Source organism: Bombus bifarius, unplaced genomic scaffold (genome assembly GCF_011952205.1).
Source record: "Bombus bifarius isolate JDL3187 unplaced genomic scaffold, Bbif_JDL3187 scf7180000009111, whole genome shotgun sequence".
In the NCBI taxonomy this organism is placed as follows: domain Eukaryota; kingdom Metazoa; phylum Arthropoda; class Insecta; order Hymenoptera; family Apidae; genus Bombus; species Bombus bifarius.
The window spans coordinates 571,255-587,344 of record NW_022884904.1 but is presented as its reverse complement, the minus strand read 5'-3'; the positions used below and the strand labels follow the sequence as shown (position 1 = coordinate 587,344).

General features: G+C 39.8%; 1 protein-coding gene across 6 annotated transcripts in view; it reads right to left on the bottom strand.

The window, feature by feature from the left end:
• Positions 1-15,367, bottom strand: part of LOC117213510 (talin-1) — a 48,308-nt gene extending 32,941 nt beyond the window's left edge. For 3 of the 6 annotated variants that reach the window (XM_033458900.1, XM_033458906.1, XM_033458907.1), the window contains exons 1-2: positions 13,070-13,219; positions 2,619-2,720 (exon numbers count right to left, since the gene is read on the bottom strand). The gene's annotated coding sequence lies outside the window, so the exon portion shown is untranslated. Of the gene's footprint in view, positions 1-2,618; positions 2,721-13,069; positions 13,220-14,832 lie in introns of those variants that run through there. The other 3 variants (XM_033458901.1, XM_033458905.1, XM_033458903.1) reach the window with 3 other exon arrangements.
• Positions 15,368-16,090: the final 723 nt, after the last annotated feature.

Below are 16,090 nucleotides of genomic sequence, written 5' to 3'. Positions count from 1 at the left end.
GACAGCGTCAGAGATTCAAAGAGAACGAGGGGAAACTACCAGGTTTCGCTATCGAAACACGTTTAAGGGAGCCGCAAGGTGGTCCGAAACAATTGTGAAACACGACGAGGGTGGATACGATTTACTCTGTTAAACGTAGGAGCAAGGGGATAAGAGGAAGGAAGGTAGGAAAAAGGTAGAGCGGGAACACGTGGGGTGGTTTTCTTCAGGGACAAAGCTAAGAACCTCGCTGAGAGTATCCCTTTTTCACGGTTTTTGTTCACTCCTTCCGCGTCTCTCTTATTTTCTCGATTGGACTGTCCCTCTCTCGGAGCCATCAAGCCTTATCGTGGTAGCGTCAATCACTCTCTTCGTATACGGTCCAACTTATCGTTCGATTAATCGCACTGACAATGCGCCTGTCGATCCAACTTACCGCCCGCCCTAAATCCATATGGCCCCGACTTCTGATGCAAAATTTTGTTCCCGAAAGTGCCGCTTCGTCCAAGTCGATACACCATGGGCGAGCTTAGAGATACCGTTAATCGGGCAACGTGACGCGGTGGCCGCACACGCGTCAACCTTTTTAGAAGTACGTTTTCATTAAGCACGCTCGGTATCGTTGGTCTTCGATATATATGGAATATAACGTTTACACATATTCTGAAACATTTCACGCTATTTTTCGACGAACCGGCCGATATATATTTGGAACTACTATGATTTATACACTTTCTTATAAGTAGAAGATGGAACTTGCGATATTGTTTAAAGAGATTTTAAATTAAAAGATAACCCACCGTAGTTATACAAGCGACTATAGTATGAAACAATGTAAAAATTTAATGTTCCCTGCAGTTAACAAAAGTCGATGAGAATTTAACGAGGAGATAAGAAGAAAAAAAAGGGAAGAGAAGAAAAGTAAAAAAGGAAGAGGGACGCAGGAGCTCGAGGTTACGTAAACTCGCCATCCCAACTTCCAGCCGGTCGTCAGCAAAACCGGAAGTGCTGTATGGATCGGACTTGGCGCGCTGGTTGTTTGTTAGTAGACGACTTTGTACAACAGTTCGTATCGTCGGCGCCAAAATGTCTGGACCATTACCATTGGCTGCTTGTTTAACCTCACCGAGATACGCGTATTCTGAACGGTGTGCTCGTGCATCATGATAAATCAATGTGTCCAATCGCGTCCTTCCTAACAGCCAAATTAGCAGTCTCAAAAGCTCAAATTTTTTTCATTTCTGCGCTACGCTGGCTTTCTGGCGAATGCGATTATTCTGTTTCTAGTAAATATCGTTTAAATATCTTACTTGGATAGATGAAAAAATATAAAACCTGAAAACGATAATCGGATGTCTGACATCTGCTCGATATTATGAATCTTAACACTTCGTAGGCGATCTGTGTCGCTGGTCACGGTCAACTCGTATCGATAATCGTTCTAAACTCCATAAACATCGGATACAAATAATACAAATTATTCAACAACGATACGCGATTACTGCTGTCATAAAAATTCATGCCCGACAAGATACTGATACGATATATTTTCCGATGTATCTTTCGGATAATAAACTATGCAATTTACGATCGAAGTCCTAAAACGACTCCAATAGCGATACGAAATAGTAAACAAATTCAACGCACGCTAAACGCCGTTCGCGTGCAAAGCACGACAGATGCGTAGATAGATCAACCACCACGAAACAGAGAATATAGATACTTTAACGAGATACGAGCGAAATCAGTCGGCAGAGATCTGCGACTTTTGGCGGCGTTCGCAACGGTTCGTTTAGCACTCTATACTTGATTTATGAAAGATACTATATGGGAAATTCGACAGTATCGACGTATTGTGTCATAGCACTGGATTCACTTTTCACGGACGTTGTTCGTACAAATTTCCAAATAATTCTAAGAACAAGAGACGCCAACTTTCGCTTCTAACCCTTCGAGCCGAAAATTTCAACCTTCCCTCAAGAATTTAATTTCGCGAAACTCGTCCATGCTCTACCTGAACTTCGTCCTCGTCTCCACGCCCCGTATCCACTACGATCCACCAGCTGAATTTTTGCCCGTTCCAAAAAAGTTTCAAGCTTACGAAACGTATACGAAATCTTTTTACGAATAAAAAATCATTGTCTTCTGCGGGTCTTAATAAACTTAATCGGATCCGTGTCGTATACACAGCGAAACCACGGAATCAACCTGCAACCGATTCGCTGAAAAAGGTGCGTGTGACCCGAAGAACCCTCGTTCATCATGCCGGATGCCTATTCAAATTTTATGGGCCATATTTGTCGCAATTAAGTATCGCGTTTTCGGGCTTATGGGCCAGAAGTATTCCATATTGGTCGCAGGAAGGATCGTTCGGCCGGCTGTCTCGCGGAATAGAGATAAATTCGTGGACTTGACGCGAGGGCAGGGTCCGCAGGGCTGAGTTTATGGGATATCGCGGGGGTAGTAGACACTTTCACGATTCGTCTGACTCATAGTCGACCGAGAGGGACGAAGAAAGTCGGAGAAGAGGCCGCAGAAGCGTGTAAAGCTTTACGAGGATCTCGACGAGAAAGCGAACCGGCCACCGAGCAAACGTGATTTGCAAATCGGAACTGACTGCTCGAATCGTTGGTACTTACAGTTTAAAATCGTTTCTCTCTTACGTCGCGGGATACTTCGTTCCTCCTGTGTGCGTGTGTGTCTACAACTCTTGCAGCTTCTTTCTCAGGCACTTCTGAAAACTAATCAAAGTAAACCAATTACTTTTTATCTCTTTATATAATCGTACTTTGTTGCGATTTAAATATTTCGTTTGAAATAATTGAACGAAGCAGAAAGAAAAGTAGGAACTTAGACAAAATGCCATCGTGGAACGCAAAGTCACAGGTATGAATATCTAAAACTAAATCCTGTCGCTCTTACTTCGAGTAATCGATCTATCGTGTGATTCGTCGGATTTGAAATTCAAAGCCGGTGCGCGGCGTGAGACGCGCGAAAAACGCGGCCACAATTTGAATAACAGATACAGAAGCACTGAATTATTCTTGGCCAGAACAAAGGGAAGAAACGGCCGGAAAGAAATCATATCGATAACTCCGTCGTGCAACGCATCGAGCGAGTATTAACTTCTTCGAGAGGAAAGGCGAAAGGTGGAGGGATGAAGGGAAGGGGAAAATTTTCTCCCGGAGGTAGAGCAGGTGCAACCGGGACTGTTCTGACACGTGACAGAGACGAAGAACGAAAGAAGCAAAAAAGTATCGTTGACCGAGAGAGTTTACGGATCGGCTGAAACGTCAGAGGACCAGGAGAACTCTATTTTCGCGAGACAACAAGCAAGACGGCGCCAACGAGATTTTCGTAAAATTCAGCATCCCCGAGAACAAACATCGAACTCGAAGACGACAATTAACGGACGAAGCTTGTGCAAAGACAAGATGACGAGAGAAAAAGTAGATATTCTATAAAACGAAAGGAGAATCGTCGAACGTTTGGAAGATTTTACGAGTTAGCTATTAACCCTTCGCTACTGATTTCCCTATCTTTGCCATTACCACAGACGCACGGTCTTTCAACTTACTCGATAATTTTATTTATAAAATCACCGTTACGATACACAAAGATTGATTTGATACGATTACTAATCATCGGGATAACCGTAGAAAAAGAAATAAAGAAAAAACGATATGAAAGAAGCACGGATGAACGAAAAGAGAGGACGGTTCGAGAGAGAGAAAAAAAAGCCGAGAGAAGAGATGCAAAGGGAATGGAGAACGCTAGAACGAGGAAGAGTAGGGAAGATAGGAGTTGGAGAGAATCGAGGGAGGTGGGTGCTGGCGGCGTTATGGCGGGCGCCGGGGGTGGCGCCGCGACGCTTTGGCGCCTCCAACGCCGAGACGCTCCGGTGATGTTGGCTCCATATACCTACACATTTCAACCCCCGATGTCGCACCCTCCCACGATATTCACGTACACGTAACTACGTGGCCGCAATGACAGTTCGGGATTCTATTTCTCACATGTACAGGTGCATTTTTCTACCTCTCCCTTGGCCCTTCTCTTTCACCTTCACCCCTTCCCTCTTTGTCTTTTTTTTCTCTTCCTACCTTTACTGCCCCGTACTGTACGTTCGCGAGCGTTGAGAGACTCGTCGTAAGGTCCGAGAGAAACACCGAGGACAGAGATGGAATAAATTCTGGATTTTATAACCCGGAAGGCCAGCTTCGGCGTCAAGGTCCTCGATGGACCGCGGGGTGTGGCAGCTGTGCAAAGTTCTTGCACGATCAGTTTCTCGATAGCCTGCTTTCACGTGCTAATCTGGTATTTATCGAGTTAGCGCGTGTACGATATTTCTCCGAAATTTGAATTTGGCAAGGCAATGCCACCCATCGAATTAATTTTACAAGAACATCGGAAAAGCTAGGTTTTCGTAATCGATAAAGATGCTTTCTCTCTCATCCACTATATATCCACTAACAAATAGATATATTCGATAACGAAAATGATATATTATTCGATGTAATCGATTACATGCCTTATTAATATATTTCTCGACCTTTATCTTCACCCGATGACATCGGTCGCAATTAAAAAGATTTCGGACGAAGACACGACGATCCCTAGCCCCATGAACCGTGTAATTTTTCAGGCTTTCAGGCTCGATTGTTTACAACACCGGTTATTTGCAATAATTTACTCGAGGCCACTTATTCACCGATAAACTTCACTTTCGATAGTGTTTATCGCCGGTAGCGCTGCAATTTCCACGTGTAACGAGGAAGTCTGTCGAAAAGCGGAGGCAACAATGCGCGGAAGATGGAATGATCGAGCCGAACAATATGTAATAAAGGGCCTCTTGGGCCGTCGTAAAAAAGGACGCGAGAGATAACTAATAAAGCCACGACTCATAACGGGTAATCTTATAACGGGCTTGTTGCACACGTAGCTACGTTACGAGAGACAATCTAACCGGCTGTAAATTCGATCAATCGGCACGCGCCTCGTACCATCCACCCTCTCTCGTCACTCTCTCGTCATCCCGTCCCCGAATGTCTTGCGCGTTTCCACAAAATTTTGCGATTAATGGCTTGCCTGCCTTTCACAACCGATCAATAGACGATCTCTCGATGGACCGCGATTTCGTTGTCGATTCTGGTCTCTGATCTATGGTCTCGGCCGGTTAAAATTGATCTAGGACTCTAACCCATGCGAACGTTCGAACGTTCGACGGCTCTCAAAGAAGATACGAGCGAATTTGTGGAAAACGAAGGCTGTCTCGTGGTGAGCTGGGTGAGTGGCCAATAGACGATCAAGCGTTGAATCGATACAGTCTAATATAGTTATTTCGATGCTTCTTACGTTGTCGATTTCTGCAACATGACTTAGGTTTAGTTTTTTGGCGGAAATTTCTAAGTAGATTTTGCCATTTCCTCTTCCGATAACGATTCCAAACAATCCGATCCTTTGCTACGCTATGCTTTATACAGCTCCTACTAACTAACGAGATATGTACCGCTAAAAAAGGAGCAAAACGGAACAGTTTCGAAAAGATCGTCGACGCTAAAAGCCAGTTACTCCTGCGTAGGATCGGAACGTCAGCTGAAATGTTCCACCCTGATCTACGGAGCACGCTAAAATCGTCTAATAAGTTGAGTAAACATCGAATCATTGTTATTTTTATGTGCAGCACACGGACCTCCATTGAATCGATGACAACGGAGTGAAAGGTACTTTGAGCTGAATGTACGGATAATCCATTAGACGCGTTGTAACCTAAAACTGCGCAAACAAGGGTGATCTTGGATTAAATGTGACGCCCGGATGGATCGTGGGGATGAACATACCGCTAGGAAAATGAAAATAAGTCGCAGCGAAACAGGTGAGCGACGATGACAACGAACAAATATCACAAACTAGCAATTTCGATAACCAACAAGGCCATTTGCAAAAGTTTCTTTCGTATCACGCAAGCGTACGTCAAGTATCTGTATAATAATTATTACCGCAACGTGACAACTGAAAATAGAAACGATACTTTTATTCTTAGAGGGATGGGCAGAAGACGAATACTGCTTGAATATTGCACGAGTTTTGCAATTAGTTATTATCTTGAACCAATTTGTGTAAATATCGTTATCTCTTTGCAATCTCCATGTCGCGATTAATATCCCATCATTTTTCACTTTATGCTAATTCGGCCCTTCCGTATCGATATATATATATATATACTTCTATGGTAAAAGAAGCAAACAAAGTTCTATAGTTACAGAGGGTGAATATCAAATAAGCGAAAGTATATCTTTACATTTTAGATACCGATTAGACGTAAAATCCGTCGCTGAGACGCTTACATTTTTCTTTGAATTGATTTACATGCGCCGCAAATGCGTTTCTCGGTACAATCGAAAAAGCAATTAGCCGAGACACTATTTTGCGTTCTATTTAATTCCTATAGCTGCTGGTTTAACGAGATCTGCACGTATACGCATTAATTAAAACGTCAAATGTTCCTGCATCGCTCCGATGAATATCTCCGTGTATAATATAACATGTTAGAAATAATTATACGAGTATGTCCAAATTATACGATACACGCAAGTTTCGGTCGTTGGCTTTGTCACAGAAAAACGAGCCTTACCGAATTTATCGCGAAAGGTCCAGTCCGCAATTTGCGTAACCATACGAATAAGAAATGAGAAAAATCGAAAGCAGACACGAGTATACCTGACGACAACGACTTTATGAAATAAAAGTAAAGCGACGGTATAACGGCAGAGGAACCTGCGATTCATTTCTATTCATTTTCCTATTTACGTTCGTAAAGAGCAATTTACTTACTACACGAGTCTTTGTACCTAAATGTTAAATACTATAAATACTATTAAATACTATAGTTATTTACAATAAATACATTAGACATTATATATACGTTGTACAATAAATATGATATAATTATCTGCTTTCTCTACAGCGTGATAGATAACAAGAAATTCGCTTTCCACAATCTTATCGAAATATCACCGTTGCCTTCTGAACATCAGAAAATCCTTCTTGATGACAACGTTGTCTACGGACAACGATGCACTTTTATTCTCAAGGAGGCAATTTAATGGAACAATCGTCCCCTTTTAAATAAATTCCTTAGCAGTCCGTGTAATGTCGCAGAAAAAGTAACGAGGCATATCGTTGTCTCGACGTGCATCGTGCAAGATCGTGCATTCGTGACAAACAGTGTCTCTCAAACGATGCGTCGTCGAATCGAAATCGATTCATCGATCTTCCTGTAATTCTTTTTTTCTTTTTAAATAACCATTAATCCTGTTACTCTCCTTAACATCAACATACCGAGATATTATTTATTGCTGTTATCAGCATCGCTGATATAGTATACATAAACTAGCGACGTAACCTGTTAATGAGGATTAAATGTAACAAGGCGTATAATTGGTTCCGAGAGTCCACTTCGTCTCAATGTGGTTCACCAATCGCCGTAATGATCCCGTAACGAAGTCGTTTGTTTCCTTCGAGGGAAACGGAGCCACGGAAAAGAAACGAATCTGAAGGGAGAAATATACGAATATTAAGTAAATGACCATGAAATTACATGATTATCCAAAATTACGCAGATCTTTCGCACAGATAATACGAAAATGTTTGACGATACGCGTCGATGTTGAATAGTGCCATGTATATCGTTTGAATATTATTAGATTCATATAAACACGTGAACCAGGGGTTATCAAATCAACGTTGAAACATTTTGATTTCTATCCATCGACAATATCCTATGAAATTTTCAATGTTTTTTTAATGTTCTACGCATCTTTCTCTATTCTTTTTCATTCTTATCTCGACGTTTTGTTTCCTCTAACTATTTCCCCGTTATTATTTAATCGCAGTAACACAGGGATAAATAGTAAATAAGTTGCAACGACAAGAACAAAACGTATCAAGCTCGAATAAAAGAATGCAAATGGAATGTGTAGTGTAATATTATTATAATAACAAGAACAACGATAACGATGACGATAACGATAACGTGATGTAACGACGAAACAGAGATAACAATGGCAGAGCATATGAAACGTCCGAACGCAAAACGTTTACACCAGAGATCAAAATAGACAGTTATCTTTCGTTTCTAAAAGAATTATGTTCCAACTTGTATGTTTCGTTTAGGAAAATATCTGTTCTTGTGAAATTTTTATCGAAACAAATGTTAACAAGTGAACAGATATTTTAGAATCTGTATAATAAAAGTTCCACGGACACAAGTTGTTTTAGAACGTGTATTAAATAAGATCACGTGCGATAGATAAAAGTACCAAACGGACAAAGTACTAGTTTTATACATAACAATATAATAACATATTATTCACGCGTTTATCGAATAGAAGATATGAAAATCATAAAGGATGAACGTTATAAATTGAAATACAATAGCAATCCTATAACACAGGGTCCGGCCAGATAACATGTAAAGCCGACACGACGTGATTCCTTCCGGGAAAAATAAATTTGATTATTTATCGTACACAGGTATCGCACCGATTCTAAACTAAACGCGTTCGAACTTTATTTTCGAAAAACGAACCCTTAAACAGAAAAATACCGGCTTATATTTCATACGAAGATATTAATTACTTATGTCACGATCTTCATATCTTTTATTCGATAAACGTGCGAATAGTATGATATTACATTAGTACAATACTTATATATAACTATCGTGTATGTATTCAGTACATTCTTACTTTCCTAAGCGTTCGTTTCAAAGACAAACACAAATAAGCATTGAACTGTGTATCGTCTATGTAAATTACAGATAAATAACATATATATATCGCTTCGCAGTACTATTCATCGAATAGTATTCAATATTTGTTACTATAATTGAGAACTTTTTAAATGTCCATAAACGAAATATCTGTTCCTCTTATGGAAACACCTTTGGTTCTACGTTTTACACGTTCTGTTCAAAGTAAAACTTACTTTCAAGAACTTTTCTTTGTCTGTTCTCATCGGACAACTTCGAACGTGACAACGTGTTCTAAAAGAGGTTGTACAATCCATGTTTTAAATAGAAGCTATTAAAATTCTTCCACGACTCTTCCGATCGCTGATTTATGTTATTACAAATGACACGTTCCAAGTTATTCGGACGCGTAACTTGTACCTCCCGAGTATTCCATTTCGGCTTAATCTCAACGAGTCGATGACAAAATCGATTTCACGCGATTACCCGTCATCGCTGGCTGTGTTGGCCGAGGCGCGTAACTCCATTATGATCTTCGCAGAAACACGTGCGCACAGCAACCCTGTAGTTACTTCGTGCACATTGCCTGTATTGCGCGCGCGTACGCATTTCATGCACAAAGAACGCGTTATTTCGAAGCATCGCATATTCTACACGCACCGGACATACGCATGCTTCTATTTATACAGCTCGTACCGGAACTGTGTCTTCCAAACGCACAAACGTGTATTTTGGCCGAGCCAAATGTTTTGTCGCAACCGTGACGAAAATGAATCGATAATCGAAAACGAAGTACTCGGTTCCACAAAAGCGTAATCCCTTTACAGACGCAATTTTTGCCATACAATGACCCACCAGCTTTTACAATGAAACGTTTTAACCGGGCATTTGTTTCGGAAAGAAAAATGATACAAGCGTTCGCAAACTATGAATAGCCCTATGCTATATACACAGATAAAAGATTAATTTCTGGCGAGAAATTCAATTTTATTCTAATTGTAGCTACAAGGATGACGATAAACGTGTATCGTCGTTGTGGGACGATAGAATAACTTGACAAAAGATGAATACATTTCTTTATTACAATGCTTGATGAAAGTAGTGTTACTACGTTTTATATTTATGCTATTTATGTTATCTGTTTCTTAGGCAATGCTAGCGAAAATATTACGTACTCGATGTGTTACGAATATATTACGAATCTATCAATTATTTGGTAGATAATTAGTGACAACGAATAAGTAGATTCCTCTTCAATTGCAAACATTATATCGTTATTTCAGAGTTGATTAATCTGTAAGTTTAATGTAGTATACGTTACATAACAGTTGGACTAACTAATCGTTCGGTTAGCTGATACTCTCATTAATAACTACGTTAAGAAATCAACATTAACATTTTATCGAGGATACGTAGAATTTCTAATTGAAAACGAAGAATTCGAAACGAAACTATCGTATAAAAAACAGTAATAAATCAAATAAACAAGGATTCTAAAGAAATTTAAATTGCCTGTAACGATTTCGCGACTCGTACGAAAGCATAAAGTTAGTCTTCTCGGTTCATTCATCCGCTTTCAATGGCAAGTAAATCAATTCTACGAAATAAATCAAACGCGCGACCGTTCAGCTTACCAGAGTTATCGACAGCATGAATAATAATATCTAATTCCTGAATGGAAGCGTTTAAGCATCGGTAATAATAACTGCATCGGTAATAATGCAATCTTGATTTCTACGTCATCGTCCACAGAAGAAATGATGCATCGATACTTTTATGTCTCTTAGATTGTTATTTCCATATATGTACGTACGTACATATTCTATCTTATTCTGACTACCTACTTTCACATACTACCGATTTATTTAGTCAAATTCGATACACTCTATGTAACTCGCAGTCCTTCGTATGATATAATACAATTTTTGGTAGTAGAAAAGTCCCGAATATTTTCTTTCCAACGTTTTAAAATTCTTCCATTAGATATCTTCAATGTACGTTAGACATATGCTTGCCGTCTTCGGTACGTATATTCAATTTTTATATGCAATTTGCTCATGATCATTATCCTGATAAACAAAGACGGAATTTTAAAACTGTATATCTCACAAGCGCTATTTATATAAATAATAAGTATGTCCAAGAAACGCGGATGCTTATGCATTTCAAATATTTAGTTATTATTAACTGATATTTAAGGAGCAAAATAAATGTTTATCGTTCATCTCTATGTCTGTTAGAAAATTACCTAAACATCCGCGGCTTAGCGACAAATAAACTTAAATAGTTGGTGAATAATTTAAATCCTGCGCCTAGGGATTCCTAGCCTTTAACCAACCGTGCGTATAAAAAGAACTAGAGATATAGCTAGAATTTAAAACATTTCATACCCGATATTGTTGACAAATGAAGGGAGAAAACAGGGGAATTTGAAACGAATTATAATTAAATTTGAAGAAGTTTGGGGTTACAAATGATTGGATATCGTGCAATTCATTCGAATGGCAATATCCCGAGCGATATCTCCGTTGGAAATGAGTCACGAGGGCTGTTCGAGGCCTTCCGCTTCCGCGAGGCCTTTTTATTCGCGTCGATCGGAGAATAAAGATCGTCACTTCGGATAAACTCAATGAAACCTTAAAGCCGAGTTCTCAACTGGCTCCAAGTGGATCGCGATAATTAAATTGTGAGTCTGGCTCAATTCCACGGAAATAAATCTGCGGAGGAGCATCGGTCACGCACCGCGCGAATTAAGAACTCTAAATCCGAAAGTGCACGGCAAACATAGGAAAACTGTGTGTTTCACCATCCACTAAACCAACTTTTTTCATTCCTTTTTCTATTAAAGGCAATCTGTAATGAGAAAATGTTTCTCCTTTCATCGCGCTTTCTGCCGTTTCGAATTTACAGTTTCTTTTTTTTTTTAAATAAAAAAAATCCTATTTTTTATAAATATACGCCTATATAGTTCTACAGAAATCCTAGCTTGGAAACTTGTTACTATTTCACCAACTTATTTGTATTCCATTGTTATTCTGTTTATTCCGACTGTATCGGACGACTTATCAAACTTAATAACATTCTATAAGGTAAAAAATTCTATTAAAAGTAAAAGAACAGAGAATTCAGTAGTTTCAGGTTGTTCAGAGAATTCGCGTTAGAGTAAAACCGACGAAACGAATGCAACAAAAAAGAAAGAAGAAAGAAAAAAAAATAGGCACGCGTGAAAGAAGGGGAATTGCAAAGTAGTTCAATAATCGTCAAAGGCTAAAAATTAATCGAACGTCGCGACCCGATAAATCACCAATATGCTTTTAAAAAATCACTATGACCCACCCGTCAAAAGACCATAAAAAGAGCTATGACAATTTTACTTCGACGATATTTTCAAAGAATTTAAGGTAATCGAACACCGATACGGGACGTGTTACGTATTTATTACTACACCGTCGAAGAAAGGAGAGTTGATTTATATATTTCCCCCGATGGATTCAAAAAACAAAAAAATAAAAAATGACCTTAAGGGCACAATACGAGAAAGGATATCTTATCTAAGATTCCTGGAGAAAATTAGGCGGATGAAAAAAAGCGAAGAAGATTAAAAACAAAGTAAAACAAAAGACCCGGTGACATCGCGAGGAATTAAAAACCGTGGCAAATCGTCGATGCGAAATCGGAACGAATTTTCTAGGGTCCCGAACTTGGCCAAACGCAGAAACTTAATAAAGTCTCGTGAACAGTGGTAGCAGATGGGTTTCCCTATTTAACCTCTTACAGCCTGCCTATTGATTTTCTCCGGTCCTATTGTTTTGGCACGTCGCGCATTTAACGAAACGTAAGAGAGAAACGGGAGGAACGAGAGGAGAGCATCGAGGAGAGAGTACGATACAGAGCAAAGTGTTGGCGAAATCTACTTCGATGATCGATTTGCGAAACGTGAAACAAACGGCACAAGTTGATGCACAGACGCACGAGCGGAGAGGCCACGAGCTGTCAATTTGTCGCGATGTTGTGAATCATCTCTATTTCGGGAGACACCCGTTTGGTGGTCCTACCCCCTTCGTTTTTGAGGTTAGCTCGCCCGTAATCCGCCTCGACTCTCAGACGTATACGATCATATACGGCCAAGAGGCAGGTATATGCCTCTAAGCGATTAATAAAGTAACACGGAAGATCGCGTTTTATCGGTGTGAAAACGAGCAGGAACGATTGGAAAAGTCTAAACGAGAGCAGCACGCCCATCTGTCGGAAATCACGGAAAAATCAATAGGAACCGGCAGCATCGCCACCAGCCGTCGGTTTCGCGATATTATCCGGCTATTCGTACATTCTACTCACCGTAAAAAATATCCATAGATAGAAAAGAAGCCCTGTTTCGTTGCACAAAATCAATTTGTCACTTCGGGCACAACCACACGTCCGACAACACTCTTGCGACTCCACCGTTTCAGTTTCGAGCGTTCCTCTCGTTCAAGGTCAGTGACGGCGCGTGTCACGAAAAAATTAAGGCGCCTTGAGTACCCTTTCCGAACGAGACGGCAATTGGCAAACGTCTTTTTTTCTAGTTTCTTTTTTAACTGAATTACTTCGAATCAGAAATATACTCGTTATACCGTTTCAATGCATTCTAACGTATAGTTGCAGCGATATTTACAACAATGAAATTTTAATGTTTAATATCTAATATTTGTAATTGTAATATCCGATCGAAGATTTTAATTATAAAAGGTGCAATAATTTTATACGAGTTATAAATAAATAAATAAAAGTGCTATTATCTTTTGGAAATCTTGTTTCGTGTATTAGGCATAATCGGATTAGTATATTTATAAATACGATGAATAATACCAATAAACTATATCTTCTTAAGTACTATTATTACATTTCTATTGCTAAATTCTTAAACGTTTTTTTATCTTTACATTGGATCTTAAAGATTCACTCGAAAATCGTATTACCTCAAAATATCAATATTACTATGCTTATTTAGGAATTTGTTAAAAACATTTTATATTTCGTTAAAAATGTTCATAATCAACTGTATTATGTGTTTCTTACTGTCCAATTACGAAAGTATGTACTTTAAATAAATTTAGAAGTTATGCAGAAAATTTCTGATAATTATATCAGCAGGTAATTTTCAAATCACAAGATATTTAATTAATTTAATTTTTCGTTTCAGAAAATTTCAATAACACGATGATCGATAACAATCTCGCGCGGGCCTCGCCGCGCTACGCACTTCCCTGGCTTCGTCCAAATAACTAATCCAAATAAACAGACTCTCCTCTAAAAATAAAAAGAACCAATCATACGCGTGACAAGAAAACACAGCGAACGATCTCCGAATGTTTTGCTTCCTGAAAAGCCGTGAAATCTAACGACGATAAGAGAACGATTTAAAAAGTTCGCTGGTTCGCTGAGAATTATCTCAAAAAATCCGCGAGAAATGATAGATTTCCATAAAAACGTGTTAGGAGGTCCGTGCAAGTTGTAAGTAAAGCTGGAAACAAATCCAGCATCGGGTACAGAATCGAGACCGCACCAAATTTGGTCATGCCAGCCAGTCTCCATTCAGAACCGTGTACGTTTCGTAGTACGCAATGATGTAACGCGCTTTACGCTACTCCGTGTATCGTATTCCGTGAAATCAAATAACAAGAATTCGTTATAAACGAACACAAACGGAAGAGAATCTCCGTCCCGATTTTTCATTCTTCTATCTTGTTTTTGTCACATGCAAATTTAACCTGCTGAGTAATAGCATGAGACTGAAATCCAAAAATATTACTCTCCTTCGTACAGTATGAATGTGTCGATGACATCACGTTTTTTCGTTATCGTATATTACTCGCGTAGTTTGTGTTGTTAAAAAACTGCTCGTCTTTCGTTTAACGAGTTTTCTGGGACGTCTTTATAGTTTGAGGCATAGAATATGCAGAAACGTGTCTTACGGTTTGCCAACGGGAAATACACGATTATGTATAATTACACGATCTCTGACCCACGATACGAATAAGTTATAAAGTTGCTAAAGTGTAAGGAAAGTGAACGCCGATGTTATTCGTATAGGTGATATTGCCAATTATTGACAAACTTACTTCTTTGTCGTAAAAAGTCCAATACCTCCGAAAATCGACACTGTCGATTCGAGCCACGCTTAATCACGAACTTCAACTTGATCTGGATATCGTAGAAAAACCGATATCGCACGTATCAAGTACACAGGACAAACATAAATCCTCACGCTTCATTTTAAATCCACTATACAGCCTCTAAAACGAGCCACTCGCTCTACCGCATATACCACTTTTACCAGGCCAAGTACCAGTCGCCAGTTCATTATTCGTTCAAAATAAACGTTCGTGTACCAGCATGATTCCCGTATGCTTCTCCCCTGCGACTTCCCGAAAATCCTTGTTGTCTTCGTTTCTCGTTGGATTATTATATAACGAGGTCGGAATTAAAAGAGTTACGCGGAAAAGTATGACACATATCGGCCATCCGGTATTTATCTACACACGAAGGAAGTGGTCGTCGATTTTCTCGCAACGCGATGACCAACGTCCACGGCCGTCGACACGCCGTGAAATTGTGGCGAATAAAATGACGAGAAGGACGATTAACAGCCTGTTGCTTCTTCTAATCGCGTAGGCCACCCACAAGACGCGTAAGCTCGCGCGTTCCTCGCATTCTTCGCGCGTCGGCGGCACTACGAAAGAAAAATAAACGTAGGCGTCTTTTTCACGTTGTCGTTGTCGCCCAACAGAATGCACCTGTGCATAAACCGGCAGGGCGTGGGCGATGCTCGATATACGTAGCGGGCAAATAGCTCGGGATACGTGGGCACGACCTGCATTTCAAATGCCTCGAGGACAACCCGACTGCGTTTACGTGATTTTTCAACCAGCCCGGAAACTTTAATCACGCTTGCTCGCTCGGTTCGACGTACGATTTATGCAACTTTTGTGTTACGAACCGATCGCAAGTAGAGAGCAAGCGACGATATTACGAACGATATTTTTCCAAACACGTTGGAATTTCCCATTGTTTATAATAGTTTGTCGCGATGAATATACCTATGGTAGTCATTCGTTTTTCGAGAAACTGAATACCAATTATGCGATAACCGTGCAAACGTCTCTTGTAAAATACGAAGTAGTTTTTCAAGAAGAAAATCATCAGAATCGAGAAATCTATTAACACGGAAAAAGCGTATTCATAGCCGACTTGGCGTCACGCGTGAAGAGAATAGGAACGGGGCCAGTATTTCGTTGCCAAAATCTTAATAATTACCTCTACTTTGTCGTCGTTACAGCAACGTTACAACTTTAACAACCGATTCTCGTCCGACACATC